This window comes from Staurois parvus, unplaced genomic scaffold (assembly GCF_062004578.1).
Source record: "Staurois parvus isolate SC_StPar_1 unplaced genomic scaffold, SC_StPar_1.0 ptg000056l, whole genome shotgun sequence".
NCBI classification, from domain to species: domain Eukaryota; kingdom Metazoa; phylum Chordata; class Amphibia; order Anura; family Ranidae; genus Staurois; species Staurois parvus.
Genome location: NW_028317852.1, coordinates 3,956,869 through 3,972,815, shown reverse-complemented (window position 1 = coordinate 3,972,815; position 15,947 = coordinate 3,956,869). Strand labels below are relative to the sequence as shown.

General features: G+C 47.6%; 1 protein-coding gene across 1 annotated transcript in view; it reads right to left on the bottom strand.

Annotated features, from left to right (window-relative positions):
• LOC149469976 (uncharacterized) overlaps window positions 1–15,947 on the bottom strand; it is a 73,342-nt gene that overhangs the window by 12,390 nt on the left and 45,005 nt on the right. The gene's annotated exons all lie outside the window — the stretch shown is intronic.

Here is a 15,947-nt window from a genome sequence, read left to right as displayed (position 1 = left end):
AATAACAGTTAACGGCCTCAAACCTCCTCGTCTGGGGTCCCCCACTGATGCTCCTGGCTCTTCCCCTTTTCTGTGTGCCCCCATAGTAAGTTGCTTGCTTCATAGACACACATAGCGCAGCTTGACCCCATCCTCTGTCTCTCCTCACAGCATTTGATTGACAACAGCAGGAGCCAATTGTTCCTGCTGCTGTCAAGAGTCCCTATGAGAGGAGGAACAGAGGGTGGAGAAGACTGCAGCACTGGATCCTTTACAGGCTCAAGTAAGTGTTCAGAGAGAGGGGGGAGGGAAATAGTGAGGTTTTTTTACATTAATGCAGAAAAATGCATTAAATGTAAAAAACACCCAGCCTTTAGAACCACTTTAATTGCACCCCACATTAAAAAATATAAGAGAATGTTTTAATTTTTGGTTGCAAGCATTGTGATGGGCTCTTACTCTCTTTGTATACCCTTTGAAGCATTATCTGTTCTAGTATCTGCTCAACATCCTGGTAGAGGTGTGGAGGTATTCTTTGATCTCACTCCAAATGGGAGGGCTCTCTTCTGTAGGTATCTCATGTTCAATCTGATTACCGCCCAGATAATGGTTCCTCTGACCATTTATCCAATAGCCATCTTACTGCTTCTGAGTGGGTGTCAGTTAATTGATGGTTAACTGTAGGAGTGGTAGTATTAGCTTTCCTGGCAATCTTTTTTCTTGCGATTACCAATAAAAACCAAAGAAATAAAAATATAATGTATCCACATTTTCTATCACATTTAAACCCGGTCTGTATGTATAACAAGTTAGGGTAGATGTTCAAAGCTAAAAAACCTAGGTTAGAGCTGAACTCCAGCCTCACTTCCAGTATTGCACAGGTGTACAGGCTCATCTTCTGTACTTCGAGTGCTTATTCTGATTTCTCTGCATACTTTTTACATTGTGTATTAGAAGCTGAGAATCTGAAGCAAGCCAGATAGACACTGCCTCATTATCTGGCTGGAGGATGTTCAGCAACATTTAACAGAGCTGCCCCTGGCCCACCCCTTTAATGTATTGTATTTGAATTCTTTAAGTCATAAAGGCTCATATTTGGGCATGTCCTAGGGCAATCTGGTGGCAGGCAGCTATGTAAAGGCTCTCTTATCAGCTATTTTCTGCCTGCATTACCAGGGAAGCACAGAGGTGCAATGACATCAATGCTCCTAAAATAAGGTTTGTAATGAAAAGGTTTTGCATGTTAATGAAGGGGGGGGGGGTGAACCAGGGAAGGCAAAATGTAAGTATTAGACTTATATTTAGCATTATTAGACTTATCATTAAATACACGACTGCAAAAGTCACAATTCAGCCTGTATTGGGATATTATTGCTTAACTTGAAACTTTGCACCTTTGTATTGATTTGCTGCATACCATACAGTTTTATGGAATATAACCCATACAAAAGGGTCATAAAATATTCAAAACTGTGGGAAAAGAAAGTATTCTAGATGAATGTCAAGAAATGTAACTAAAATTACAAAATAAGAATATATATTCAAAGATCATATTCATCTTAGATTATATATAATCTCACAAATGAGGTCCCCACATACACTGTCTTTCAATACTTTCTATTGGTTTTCAAACAAGGTTTTCTAAAACAGGAAATCTAAGCAAATCAAACTTTGTTAATTTATTGTGTAATCCACTGTAGCAGGTTATAGGACAAGTATGCAAAGCTAAAGAGCTGGGGGAGGAGAGAGGGCCATGCAGGGGAGGGAGCTGGGGAAAGGAGAGAAGAGAATTTCCAAGGGGGGGTACACAATAAAAAAAAATCATGGTGATAATTGCTTATTCACAATGAAACTCGGCTGCAGTAAAAATATGTATGCGCATTTTAAATTAATTCCTCCAAATTGTGGTTAGAGGGAAGGAGTAAGGGACTGGTGTGCGGGGAGATAGGTGAGGAGGTGGTGTAGGAGTTGAGGTACGTTAGTGGGTTTGCAATGAAGGGTAGGCATCCTAAATTAGGTACAGAATGTATTGGAAGACCATCTGAGTCTGGGCAAAATGGCACCAAATGTTGGGGTGAAATAGGGTGGTCAGCATAGGGTCCCACCCAAGGTCGTCTCTAGAGATGAGCGAATCGAAGTATCCGAAGTGGAATTCGAGTCGAATATCGGAAAAATTTCGATTCGTGCCGAATCCGAAAAACAGCCTAATTCGGACGCGCGAATCGAAATTTTTCCGAAAATGGCGGCTGACATGTGCGGCGACGGAGCGGGGATGTCGGGGAAGGCGCGCAGACAAGGCGCGCTGCCCCATAATGCATTCCTCAACGACATGTGATCGCATCAGCCAATCAGCAGCCAGCCAGCCAGCACTGTGTAATGGTCGAGGTATATATAGCGGCCATTTTGGAAATCTTCATTTGCCTGCAGTCATTGAACAGAGGCAGACCGCTCTGTACTAGGGACAGGGACAGAGTTAGGGCCACAGAAACGAGAATTGGGGACAGAGAGAAGTTACTTAGGGACAGAGAACCATTACTCAGGGACACAGACTTGTTAATGAGGGCCACAGAATCGTTATTTAGGGACAAAGAAACGCTAGTTAGGGCCACAGAATTCATACTCAGGGACAGACAGAATTGTTACTCAGTGCCAGAGAATTGTTACTTAGGGCCACAGAAACGTTATTAGGGCCACAGAATTTTTACTCAGGGACAGACAGAATTGTTACTGAGTGCCAGAGAATTGTTACTCAGGGACAGACAGAATTGTTACTGAGTGCCAGAGAATTCTTACTCAGGGCCACAGAATTCATTCTCAGGGACAGACAGAATTGTTACTCAGGGACAGACAGAATTGTTACTGAGTGCCAGAGAATTGTTACTCAGGGACAGACAGAATTGTTACTGAGTGCCAGAGAATTGTTACTCAGGGACAGACAGAATTGTTACTGAGTGCCAGAGAATTGTTACTCAGGGACAGACAGAATTGTTACTGAGTGCCAGAGAATTGTTACTCAGGGACAGACAGAATTGTTACTGAGTGCCAGAGAATTGTTACTCGCACAGACACAAAATTGTTACTTGCACAGACACAGAATTGTTACTCGCACAGACACAGAATTGTTACTCAGGGCCACAGAATTCATACTCAGGGACAGACAGAATTGTTACTGAGTGCCAGAGAATTGTTACTCAGGGACAGACAGAATTGTTACTGAGTGCCAGAGAATTGTTACTCAGGGACAGACAGAATTGTTACTGAGTGCCAGAGAATTGTTACTCGCACAGACACAAAATTGTTACTTGCACAGACACAGAATTGTTACTCGCACAGACACAGAATTGTTACTCAGGGCCACAGAATTCATACTCAGGGACAGACAGAATTGTTACTGAGTGCCAGAGAATTGTTACTCAGGGACAGACAGAATTGTTACTGAGTGCCAGAGAATTGTTACTCAGGGACAGACAGAATTGTTACTGAGTGCCAGAGAATTGTTACTCGCACAGACACAAAATTGTTACTTGCACAGACACAGAATTGTTACTCGCACAGACACAGAATTGTTACTCAGGGCCACAGAATTCATACTCAGGGATAGACAGAATTGTTACTGAGTGCCAGAGAATTGTTACTCAGGGACAGACAGAATTGTTACTGAGTGCCAGAGAATTGTTACTCAGGGACAGACAGAATTGTTACTGAGTGCCAGAGAATTGTTACTCGCACAGACACAAAATTGTTACTTGCACAGACACAGAATTGTTACTCGCACAGACACAGAATTGTTACTCAGGGCCACAGAATTCATACTCAGGGACAGACAGAATTGTTACTGAGTGCCAGAGAATTGTTACTCAGGGACAGACAGAATTGTTACTGAGTGCCAGAGAATTGTTACTCAGGGACAGACAGAATTGTTACTGAGTGCCAGAGATTTGTTACTCGCACAGACACAAAATTGTTACTTGCACAGACACAGAATTGTTACTCGCACAGACACAGAATTGTTACTCAGGGCCACAGAATTCATACTCAGGGACAGACAGAATTGTTACTGAGTGCCAGAGAATTGTTACTCAGGGACAGACAGAATTGTTACTAAGTGCCAGAGAATTGTTACTCAGGGACAGACAGAATTGTTACTGAGTGCCAGAGAATTGTTACTCAGGGACAGACAGAATTGTTACTGAGTGCCAGAGAATTGTTACTCAGGGACAGACAGAATTGTTACTGAGTGCCAGAGAATTGTTACTCAGGGACAGACAGAATTGTTACTGAGTGCCAGAGAATTGTTACTCAGGGACAGACAGAATTGTTACTGAGTGCCAGAGATTTGTTACTCGCACAGACACAAAATTGTTACTTGCACAGACACAGAATTGTTACTCAGGGCCACAGAATTCATACTCAGGGATAGACAGAATTGTTACTGAGTGCCAGAGAATTGTTACTCAGGGACAGACAGAATTGTTACTGAGTGCCAGAGAATTGTTACTCAGGGACAGACAGAATTGTTACTGAGTGCCAGAGAATTGTTACTCAGGGACAGACAGAATTGTTACTGAGTGCCAGAGAATTGTTACTCGCACAGACACAAAATTGTTACTTGCACAGACACAGAATTGTTACTCAGGGCCACAGAATTCATACTCAGGGATAGACAGAATTGTTACTGAGTGCCAGAGAATTGTTACTCAGGGACAGACAGAATTGTTACTGAGTGCCAGAGAATTGTTACTCAGGGACAGACAGAATTGTTACTGAGTGCCAGAGAATTGTTACTCAGGGACAGACAGAATTGTTACTGAGTGCCAGAGAATTGTTACTCGCACAGACACAAAATTGTTACTTGCACAGACACAGAATTGTTACTCGCACAGACACAGAATTGTTACTCAGGGCCACAGAATTCATACTCAGGGACAGACAGAATTGTTACTGAGTGCCAGAGAATTGTTACTCAGGGACAGACAGAATTGTTACTGAGTGCCAGAGAATTGTTACTCGCACAGACACAAAATTGTTACTTGCACAGACACAGAATTGTTACTCGCACAGACACAGAATTGTTACTCAGGGCCACAGAATTCATACTCAGGGACAGACAGAATTGTTACTGAGTGCCAGAGAATTGTTACTCAGGGACAGACAGAATTGTTACTGAGTGCCAGAGAATTGTTACTCGCACAGACACAAAATTGTTACTTGCACAGACACAGAATTGTTACTCGCACAGACACAGAATTGTTACTCGCACAGACACATAATTGTTACTCAGGGCCACAGAATTCATACTCAGGGACAGACAGAATTGTTACTGAGTGCCAGAGAATTGTTACTCAGGGACACCTAATCGTTGAATTAAATAGTATGTCAGACAACATGCAGAGGAGTGGCAGAGGAGGCAATGTTTTAGGAGCGAGCAGACGTGGCAGCAGAGGAAGGGGTCGAGGCAGCAGTATTCGCAGCCAGAGGCCAGTGCTCCCGGTGTCATCCAGCGGTCGTGTCTCCACCGACAACCCTGCCGTCATTGATTGGTTGGCTCGGTCGTCTTCCTCTTCCCAGGTCACCTCTGACACCTACAGCCAACGGTCGGTGGGTACGTCAGACACAACCGTTAGTTGGCATGGCCCGGGAGCAAGCCCACTGAAATCACGTGTCCTCTACCTGCCCCTGTCCTTTGCTGTTCCCTCACCAAGCGAAGTATCGCATGCTGTGGGCTCAGCCCCACTGTACAGTGAGGAAGAGCTAACAGAGGGCGGTCAGGAACGGGGGGAGACATCGGCCTTTTCAGCAGCCAAGCGAACAAGTACTGGCGAGGAGAGTGGCTCGGTAGCCGGTCTAGAGACAGGTCTGTCTCCTGACCCAGACGCAGCCGAGGGGGCTAGTAGTGAGGCGGAGACCCTACTTGATGATGAGGAGGTTGATCGCACTTGGCAGCCTCGTCGTCATCAGGCAATTTCTTCCGCATCATCAGGAGAAGAGGGTGGCAGCTTGGCAGCGAGCAAAACAGTCGGTGGGTTGCCCAGGAGACAGCAGCAGGGTCGCATCAGTGTCAGTGGAGCCAAACGTCCACGGAGTAGAGCACCAGCTCCACTGCAGCCTACCACCACGGCCAGTAGTGGTGCCGGTGCGCACGGAGGAAGTAGCAGTCAGCCAGTGAAGAGTAGCGGGGGCAAAGTTTCCTACTCGGTGGTGTGGCAATTTTTCCTCAAGCCGCCCGAGGAAGTAAACGTAGCCGTATGTCGACTATGTGGCCAGAAATGCAAGCGTGGCCAGGGGGCCCATGTTGGGACTACAGCGTTGCGTCAGCATATGCAGCGTCACCATTCGGTGGCCTGGGAAAACCGTGATAAACATACGGCGGTTCTGCCTGCCCCAGCCCCCGCTCCATCACCCGCTCCGTTACTTGCTCCGTCACCCGACGTCGTCAATCGCCCTCTATCAGCCAGTCAAGGCTCCAACACCTCTGCTGAGGGGAGTTGTCGCTCATTGGCATCTTCCGCTCGTTCAGATGCTCCTTCTCCTGCTACTCCTCTTCTCGGATTCCGTCAACAGTCTTTCTTGGAATCCGTATCCAAGAGACAACAGTTTGCGAGCACGCACCCGACGGTGCAAAAGCTGAACGTCCTCCTGTCCAAGTTGCTGGTGCTGCAGTCCCTCCCTTTCCAACTGGTGGACTCAGCACCTTTCCGAGAAATGATGGCTTGTGCCGCGCCGCGGTGGAGAGTGCCAAGCCGTCATTTCTTTGCCCAAAAGGCAGTGCCAGCCCTGCATTCACATGTAGAAGAGATGGTGGGCCAGTCTTTGAGCATGTCGGTCTCTGCCAAAGTGCACGGCAGCGCCGACGTGTGGAGCTGTAACTACGGTCAGGGACAGTACATGTCATTTACGGCCCACTGGGTGAACGTGGTGCCGGCACAGCCGCACCAGCAACTTGGACAGGTCACGACGCTTTTGCCTCCACGTTTGCACGTCCTTGGTCCAGCAAGCATGTCCGCCTCTACCACCTCTTTTTCCGCCGTGTCCTCAGCCGCCACCCCCGTGCCAAGTCCCATTACCCGACCGGCATATCACATGTGCAGGGCGCAACGGTGTCACGCTGTGCTGCACCTGGTATGCCTTGGCGAACGTAGTCACACAGGGGAGGAACTGCTGAGTGTAATGAACAGAGAAATCGACAGATGGCTGTCTCCGCGCAAACTAAAAATCGGAACCATGTTGACTGACAACGGAAAGAACATGGTGTCTGCTCTGCGTCAAGGAAGGTTGTGCCATGCGCCATGCATGGCTCACGTGTTCAATCTGGTTGTCAAGCGGTTCCTAAAATCCACCATCCCACTGCAAGACATCCTTAAAATGTCACGTAAACTGTGCATGCATTTCAGCCATTCCTACACCGCAAAGAACACCCTCATTGAGCTGCAGCGGCAGAACGGAATTCCACAGCATCGCCTGATCTGCGACGTTGCAACAAGGTGGAATTCAACCCTACACATGTTAGACCGCCTTTACGAGCAGCGAAAGGCCATCACCGATTTCCTGATGTTACAAGCGGATAAAGGTACTCCCCTGTGTAACTTAGATGTCAGCCATTGGCAGCTCATGCGTGACACCTGCCGCTTGCTCAGGCCCTTTGAGGAGGCCACGCTATTCGTGAGTCGGCAGGACTATGGGATGAACGACGTCATTCCTCTGTTGCACGTCCTGGAACAAATGCTGTTAACAATGGCTGGTCAGGGTGCGGTAGACGTGGCGCACAGATCTCAACGCCACATGACCCCTGTGGGGGCAGGACAGGAAGAAGAGGAGGAGGTAGAGGAGGACATTTGTGCTCAGGAATTATTGAGTGAAATGGGTGGTTTTTCCACTCAGCGGACAGGAGTGGAGGAGCAGGAGCATCTGGTAGAGGAGGAGGAGGAGGAGACAGAGGACCCAGACGCACCGTGGCAGTATGCTGTGGAGATGGAGGCAGGGAGTCCCTCGCATTCCTTGGCACAAATGGCCCATAGCATGCTCGGTTGCTTGCGTAGCGACAGCCGAATAATAACCATCAGACAGAGGGATGACTTTTGGCTGTCCACCTTGTTGGACCCTCGCTACCGGTCCAAAATGGTGGCCTTTTTCACACCTGCTGAGAGGGAGGCCAAAATTACGTACTATAAAAACCACCTATGTAGTCAGTTGGTCTCTGCCTTTGTGCGCCAACGTCCATCCTCAGACACTGTGGGCCCTGTGCGCTCGCGTTCCGCTGGCATGGCAGCAGGGGAGGGGTGGGGTGGTAGGAGCAGTGGCAGCTCCACCAGCAGCGGCTGCCTCAGTCTGCAGTCGATGATGAGTAGCTTTCTTCACCAGCGCAGTGAGGAAACTACTAACCAGCCGCAGCAGCAGCAGCAGCATCAGGTGGACCTGGAGCAGGAGCTCAAACAACAGGCTTGGGCCTACTTGGACAGCACCCTGCCAACCGAGGTAGACAATCCCCTTGACTACTGGGCAACGAAACTTGACCTTTGGCCCCAACTAGCTGAATTTGCCCTTGAAAGGCTGTCATGCCCGGCCAGTAGCGTGGCATCGGAGCGCGTGTTTAGTGCGGCAGGAGGTATTGTAACTCCGCGGAGGACACGACTGTCCACCCAAAGTGTGGAGAGACTCACGTTTGTGAAAATGAATCAGGCGTGGATTAGTCTGGATTTCAAACCACCAGTTCCTGACACAACTGACTAAATCCGCCATGAATCATGCCTCAAACATGTGCCACTTTCAGGTCTCCTCACACTGCTGGTGTGTTGAATTTTTTGACATAGGGTGCTGGCAGATTACGGGCCTCCTATAGCTGCTGCCAGGCCCCTAATCTGCCATAGGCCCCTATATACCACCTCCTCCTGCTGCTGCCAGGTCCAGAGTCTCTCATGGGTCCCTGTACGGCCTCCCATTGCTGCTGTCTCCATCGCCACACTCTGCTGCCATGTGCCACTTTCAGGTCTCCTCACACTGCTGTTGTGTTTAATTTTTTTAAAATAGGGTGCTGCAAGATAACGGGCCTCATATAGCTGCTGCCAGGCCCCTTATCTGCCATGGGCCCCTATATACCGCCTCCTCATGCTGCTGCTAGGTCCAGAGTCTCTCATGGGTCCCTGTACGGCCTCCCATTGCTGCTGTCTCCATCGCCACACTCTGCTGCCATGTGCCACTTTCAGGTCTCTTCACACTTTAGTTGTGTTGAATTTTTTGACATAGGGTGCTGGCAGATTACGGGCCTCACATAGCTGCTGCCAGGCCCCTAATCTGCCATGGGCCCCTATATACCGCCTCCTCATGCTGCTGCCAAGTCTAGAGTCTCTCATGGGTCCCTGTACGGCCTCCCATTGCTGCTGTCTCCATCGCCACACTCTGCTGCCATGTGCCACTTTCAGGTCTCTTCACACTGCTGGTGTGTTAAATTTTTTGACATAGGGTGCAGGCAGATTACGGGCCTCACATAGCTGCTGCCAGGCCCCTAATCTGCCATGGGCCCCTATATACCGCCTCCTCATGCTGCTGCCAAGTCTAGAGTCTCTCATGGGTCCCTGTACGGCCTCCCATTGCTGCTGTCTCCATCGCCACACTCTGCTGCCATGTGCCACTTTCAGGTCTCTTCACACTGCTGGTGTGTTAAATTTTTTGACATAGGGTGCAGGCAGATTACGGGCCTCACATAGCTGCTGCCAGGCCCCTAATCTGCCATGGGCCCCTATATACTGCCTCCTCATGCTGCTGCCAAGTCCAGAGTCTCTCATGGGTCCCTGTACGGCCTCCCATTGCTGCTGTCTCCATCGCCACACTCTGCTGCCATGTGCCACTTTCAGGTCTCTTCACACTGCTGGTGTGTTAAATTTTTTGACATAGGGTGCAGGCAGATTACGGGCCTCACATAGCTGCTGCCAGGCCCCTAATCTGCCATGGGCCCCTATATACCGCCTCCTCATGCTGCTGCCAAGTCCAGAGTCTCTCATGGGTCCCTGTACGGCCTCCCATTGCTGCTGTCTCCATCGCCACACTCTGCTGCCATGTGCCACTTTCAGGTCTCTTCACACTGCTGGTGTGTTTAATTTTTTGACATAGGGTGCAGGCAGATTACGGGCCTCACATAGCTGCTGCCAGGCCCCTAATCTGCCATGGGCCCCTATATACCGCCTCCTCATGCTGCTGCCAAGTCTAGAGTCTCTCATGGGTCCCTGTACGGCCTCCCATTGCTGCTGTCTCCATCGCCACACTCTGCTGCCATGTGCCACTTTCAGGTCTCTTCACACTGCTGGTGTGTTAAATTTTTTGACATAGGGTGCAGGCAGATTACGGGCCTCACATAGCTGCTGCCAGGCCCCTAATCTGCCATGGGCCCCTATATACCGCCTCCTCATGCTGCTGCCAAGTCCAGAGTCTCTCATGGGTCCCTGTACGGCCTCCCATTGCTGCTGTCTCCATCGCCACACTCTGCTGCCATGTGCCACTTTCAGGTCTCTTCACACTGCTGGTGTGTTAAATTTTTTGACATAGGGTGCAGGCAGATTACGGGCCTCACATAGCTGCTGCCAGGCCCCTAATCTGCCATGGGCCCCTATATACCGCCTCCTCATGCTGCTGCCAAGTCTAGAGTCTCTCATGGGTCCCTGTACGGCCTCCCATTGCTGCTGTCTCCATCGCCACACTCTGCTGCCATGTGCCACTTTCAGGTCTCTTCACACTGCTGGTGTGTTAAATTTTTTGACATAGGGTGCAGGCAGATTACGGGCCTCACATAGCTGCTGCCAGGCCCCTAATCTGCCATGGGCCCCTATATACCGCCTCCTCATGCTGCTGCCAAGTCCAGAGTCTGTCATGGGTCCCTGTATGGCCTCCCATTGCTGCTGTCTCCATCGCCACACTCTGCTGCCATGTGCCACTTTCAGGTCTCTTCACACTGCTGGTGTGTTAAATTTTTTGACATAGGGTGCAGGCAGATTACGGGCCTCACATAGCTGCTGCCAGGCCCCTAATCTGCCATGGGCCCCTATATACCGCCTCCTCATGCTGCTGCCAAGTCTAGAGTCTCTCATGGGTCCCTGTACGGCCTCCCATTGCTGCTGTCTCCATCGCCACACTCTGCTGCCATGTGCCACTTTCAGGTCTCTTCACACTGCTGGTGTGTTAAATTTTTTGACATAGGGTGCAGGCAGATTACGGGCCTCACATAGCTGCTGCCAGACATGTAATCTGCCATGGGCCCCCGTACCAACTCCTCATGCTGTGACGTTGCAACAAGGTGGAATTCAACCCTACATATGTTAGACCGCCTTTACGAACAGCTAAAGGCCATCACAGATTTCCTGATGTTAAAAGCGGATAAAGGTACTCCCTGTGTAACTTAGATGTCAGCCATTGGCAGCTCATGTGTGACACCTGCGCTTGCTCAGGCCCTTTGAGGAGGCCACGCTATTCGTGAGTCGGCAGGACTATGGGATGAATGAGGTCAAATCGGCCATGGGCCCCCGTACCGCCTGTTCACGCTGATGCTGGTCCCACAGTGTGACCTGGGTCCCTGTACGGCCTCCCATTGCTTCCACTCTGCCATGTGCCACTTTGAAATCTCCTCACACTCCTGCGGTTGTCCATTTTGTCATAGGTTGCTGGCAGATTACAGGCCTTCCATAGGTGCCACCAAGCCCCATATCGGCCATGGGCCCCCGTACCGCCTGGTCACGCTGCTGCTGGGCCCATAGTGTGACCTGGGTCCCTGTACCGCCTCCCATTGCTCCCACTCTGCCATGTGCCACTTTCAGGTCTCCTCACGCTCCTGCTGGTTTCCATTTTGTCATAGGTTGCTGTATGGCCTCCCATTGCTGCTGCCTCCACCGCCACACTGTGGCTCCAAACACTGGTTTTGGCCCCGTGACTGGCCAAAGGAGTGAAGTGTGCAGTGATTCTAAGATCGACGGCACTCATCTGCATGTCATACTGACAGACAGTATTATTTCTCTTCCCCAGCAGACTCCAAGGGCATTTAAATTAAAGGTACAGTGTTCTGCACTAATATTAAGTCTCTCTGAAGCCTAGAAACACCCTTTTTTAAGTTAAATTCACAGCGAATTTATTCGACTCGAATCGAATATTGTCCACGAATTCGCCGAATCAGTCGAATCGAATTTTTCATTTCTTCGCTCATCTCTAGTCGTCTCATTGCTTTATTGGCTGGCTTACTGCTATTAAACATGTAATAAAAGTTAGGGTCCTCCCGAACTCATCCCCTTATTGTGGTTCTCAGTTGAGAGGAGAATTCATGGTCTAGAAAGGCCGCACATCATCTGAGCAACCTGAAAGTGCACATTAAACAATAGTCATTAAAATGAGAAAAAAACAATAAAACACATATACACATGTAATTTAGGCCTCAATGAGGATAGGTCCAAAAAGACCAAAAATGGGGGGTCCAATATAATTAGGCTTCAATTGAAGTAAGGCCACAATGTAAAAATATAGGTGACAAGGTACCTACCTCAGATAGGAAAGCATAGACCAATGAAGATTATATGTAAATTATATGAGAATTTTCATTTACGATCCTAAGGCCTTATGTAAACTGCTGCTCCTAAATGTGAGTTTAGGAGCTTTTGCCATTTTTTGCCCAAGCCCCTGACCTTAACGCAAAGCTTATGAGTTCATGTGCATAGACTTTTACCAGAGTTTAGGAGCAGCAGAGTTATCTGCAGTTAAATGTTTCTCTCTTGAATGCAGAAGAATCGCGTTCAGCAGAGGAATGTTTTGGCCAAAAAATGCTAAACACAACAAAAATGCAAGTAAACCCTAGCTGCGGTTAGCACTTAGACGTTTGTTCATGTCAATGGAAAATATTCTGGCCAATCAAATGAATAAACATCCAAGCGCTAAACACAGTATCACATTTACACGTGTTTTTGTTGTGTTTTTCTGCTGCCAGAACAGCTAAACGTCTAGGGGAGTTCATGTGTACAGGAGGCCTAAATGTAAGCTATCCAGTGGTATGTCCATTATTAGGGGGCAAAATTGTCAGTAAGATATCAACTAGAGATGAGCGAATTATTCAAAAATTCGATTCGGCTGATTCGCCGAATTTGAGGAAGAAATTCGATTCAATGCGAATTAATTCGCTACGAATTTAACTTATTAAAAGGGTTTCTAGGCTTCAGAGAGCCTTTAAATTAGTGCAGAACACTGTACCTTTAATTTAAATGCCCTTGGAGATGAGGAAGGACAAGGAAAAGGAGAAGGATGAGAAGAAGGAGAAGGAGAAGGATGAGAAGAAGGAGAAGGAGAAGGATGAGAAGAAGGAGAAGGATGAGAAGAAGGAGAAGGAGAAGGATGAGAAGAAGGAGAAGGAGAAGGATGAGAAGAAGGAGAAGGAGAAGGATGAGAAGAAGGAGAAGGAGAAGGAGAAGGATGAGAAGAAGGAGAAGGAGAAGGAGAAGGATGAGAAGAAGGAGAAGGAGAAGGATGAGAAGAAGGAGAAGGAGAAGGATGAGAAGAAGGAGAAGGATGAGAAGAAGGAGAAGGAGAAGGATGAGAAGAAGGATGAGAAGAAAAATGAGAAGAAGGATGAGAAGAAGGATGAGAAGAAGGAGAAGGATGAGGAGAAGAAGAAGAAGGATGAGGAGAAGAAGAAGAAGGATGAGGAGAAGAAGAAGAAGGATGAGGAGAAGAAGAAGAAGGATGAGGAGAAGAAGAAGAAGGATGAGGAGAAGAAGAAGAAGGATGAGGAGAAGAAGAAGAAGGATGAGAAGAAGAAGAAGGATGAGAAGAAGGAGAAGGATGAGAAGAAGGAGAAGGATGAGAAGAAGGAGAAGGATGAGAAGAAGGAGAAGGATGAGAAGAAGGAGAAGGATGAGAAGAAGGAGAAGGATGAGAAGAAGGATGAGAAGAAGGAGAAGGATGAGAAGAAGGATGAGAAGAAGGAGAAGGATGAGAAGAAGGAGAAGGAGAAGGATGAGAAGATGGAAAAGGATGAGAAGAAGGAGAAGGAGAAGGATGAGAAGAAGGAGAAGGAGAAGGATGAGAAGAAGGAGAAGGAGAAGGATGAGAAGAAGGAGAAGGAGAAGGATGAGAAGAAGGAGAAGGATGAGAAGAAGGAGAAGGATGAGAAGAAGGAGAAGGAGAAGGATGAGAAGAAGGAGAAGGATGAGAAGAAGGAGAAGGAGAAGGATGAGAAGAAGGAGAAGGAGAAGGATGAGAAGAAGGAGAAGGAGAAGGATGAGAAGAAGGAGAAGGAGAAGGATGAGAAGAAGGAGAAGGAGAAGGATGAGAAGAAGGAGAAGGAGAAGGATGAGAAGAAGGAGAAGGAGAAGGATGAGAAGAAGGAGAAGGAGAAGGATGAGAAGAAGGAGAAGGAGAAGGATGAGAAGAAGGAGAAGGAGAAGGATGAGAAGAAGGATGAGAAGAAGGATGAGAAGAAGGAGAAGGAGAAGGATGAGGAGAAGGAGAAGGATGAGAAGAAGGAGAAGGAGAAGGATGAGAAGAAGGAGAAGGATGAGAAGAAGGAGAAGGATGAGAAGAAGGAGAAGGAAACAAATAGATACAATGTTTCAACCGCTGTATGGAGGGAATGTCACAGAACTGTCAGAAATAGCAGAGCTCTGCAGATACACTTAGCGGAGCTCTGCAGATAGATACAGCGGTTGAAACATAGGCTATGTTTCAACCGCTGTATGGAGTGAATGTCAGAGAACTGTCAGAAATAGCCTATTTCTGACAGTTCTCTGACATTCACTCCATACAGCGGTTGAAACATAGCCTATGTTTCAACCGCTGTATCTATCTGCAGAGCTCCGCTAAGTGTATCTGCAGAGCTCCGCTATTTCTGACAGTTCTGTGACATTCCCTCCATACAGCGGTTGAAACATTGTATCTATTTGTTTCCATTTATGGAAACAAATAGATACAATGTTTCAACCGCTGTATGGAGGGAATGTCACAGAACTGTCAGAAATAGCGGAGCTCTGCAGATACACTTTTTGCCGGCTTGGAATTCTTCTTATTTTCATCCTACTTCTTCTTCTTCATCCTCATCTTCTTCTGAGGATGAGGATGAGGATGAAGAAGAAGAAGTAGGATGAAAATAAGAAGAATTCCAAGCCGGCAAAAAGTGTATCTGCAGAGCTCCTCTAAGTGTATCTGCAGAATAGAGGAGCTCTGCAGATACACTTTTTGCCGGCTTGGAATTCTTCTTATTTTCATCCTACTTCTTCTTCATCCTCATCCTCAGAAGAAGAAGAAGAGGATGAGGATGAGGATGAAGAGGAAGAGGAAGAAGAAGAAGAAGTAGGATGAAAATAAGAAGAATTCCAAGCCGGCAAAAAGTGTATCTGCAGAGCTCCTCTAAGTGTATCTGCAGAATAGAGGAGCTCTGCAGATACACTTTTTGTCGGCTTGGAATTCTTCTTATTTTCATCCTACTTCTTCTTCTTCTTCTTCATCCTCAGAAGAAGAAGAGGATGAGGATGAGGATGAAGAAGAAGAAGAAGAAGTAGGATGAAAATAAGAAGAATTCCAAGCCGGCAAAAAGTATCTGCAGAGCTCCTCTATTCTGCAGATACACTTAGAGGAGCTCTGCAGATACACTTTTTGCCGGCTTGGAATTCTTCTTATTTTCATCCTACTTCTTCTTCTTCATCCTCAGAAGAAGAAGATGAGGATGAAGAGGAAGAAGAAGAAGAAGTAGGATGAAAATAAGAAGAATTCCAAGCCGGCAAAAAGTGTATCTGCAGAGCTCCTCTATTCTGCAGATACACTTAGAGGAGCTCTGCAGATACACTTTTTGCGGGCTTGGAATTCTTCTTATTTTCATCCTACTTCTTCTTCTTCATCCTCATCCTCATCTTCTTCTGAGGATGAGGATGAGGATGAAGAAGAAGAAGAAGAAGAAGAAGTAGGATGAAAATAAGAATAATTCCAAACCGGCAAAAAGTGTATCTGCAGAGCTC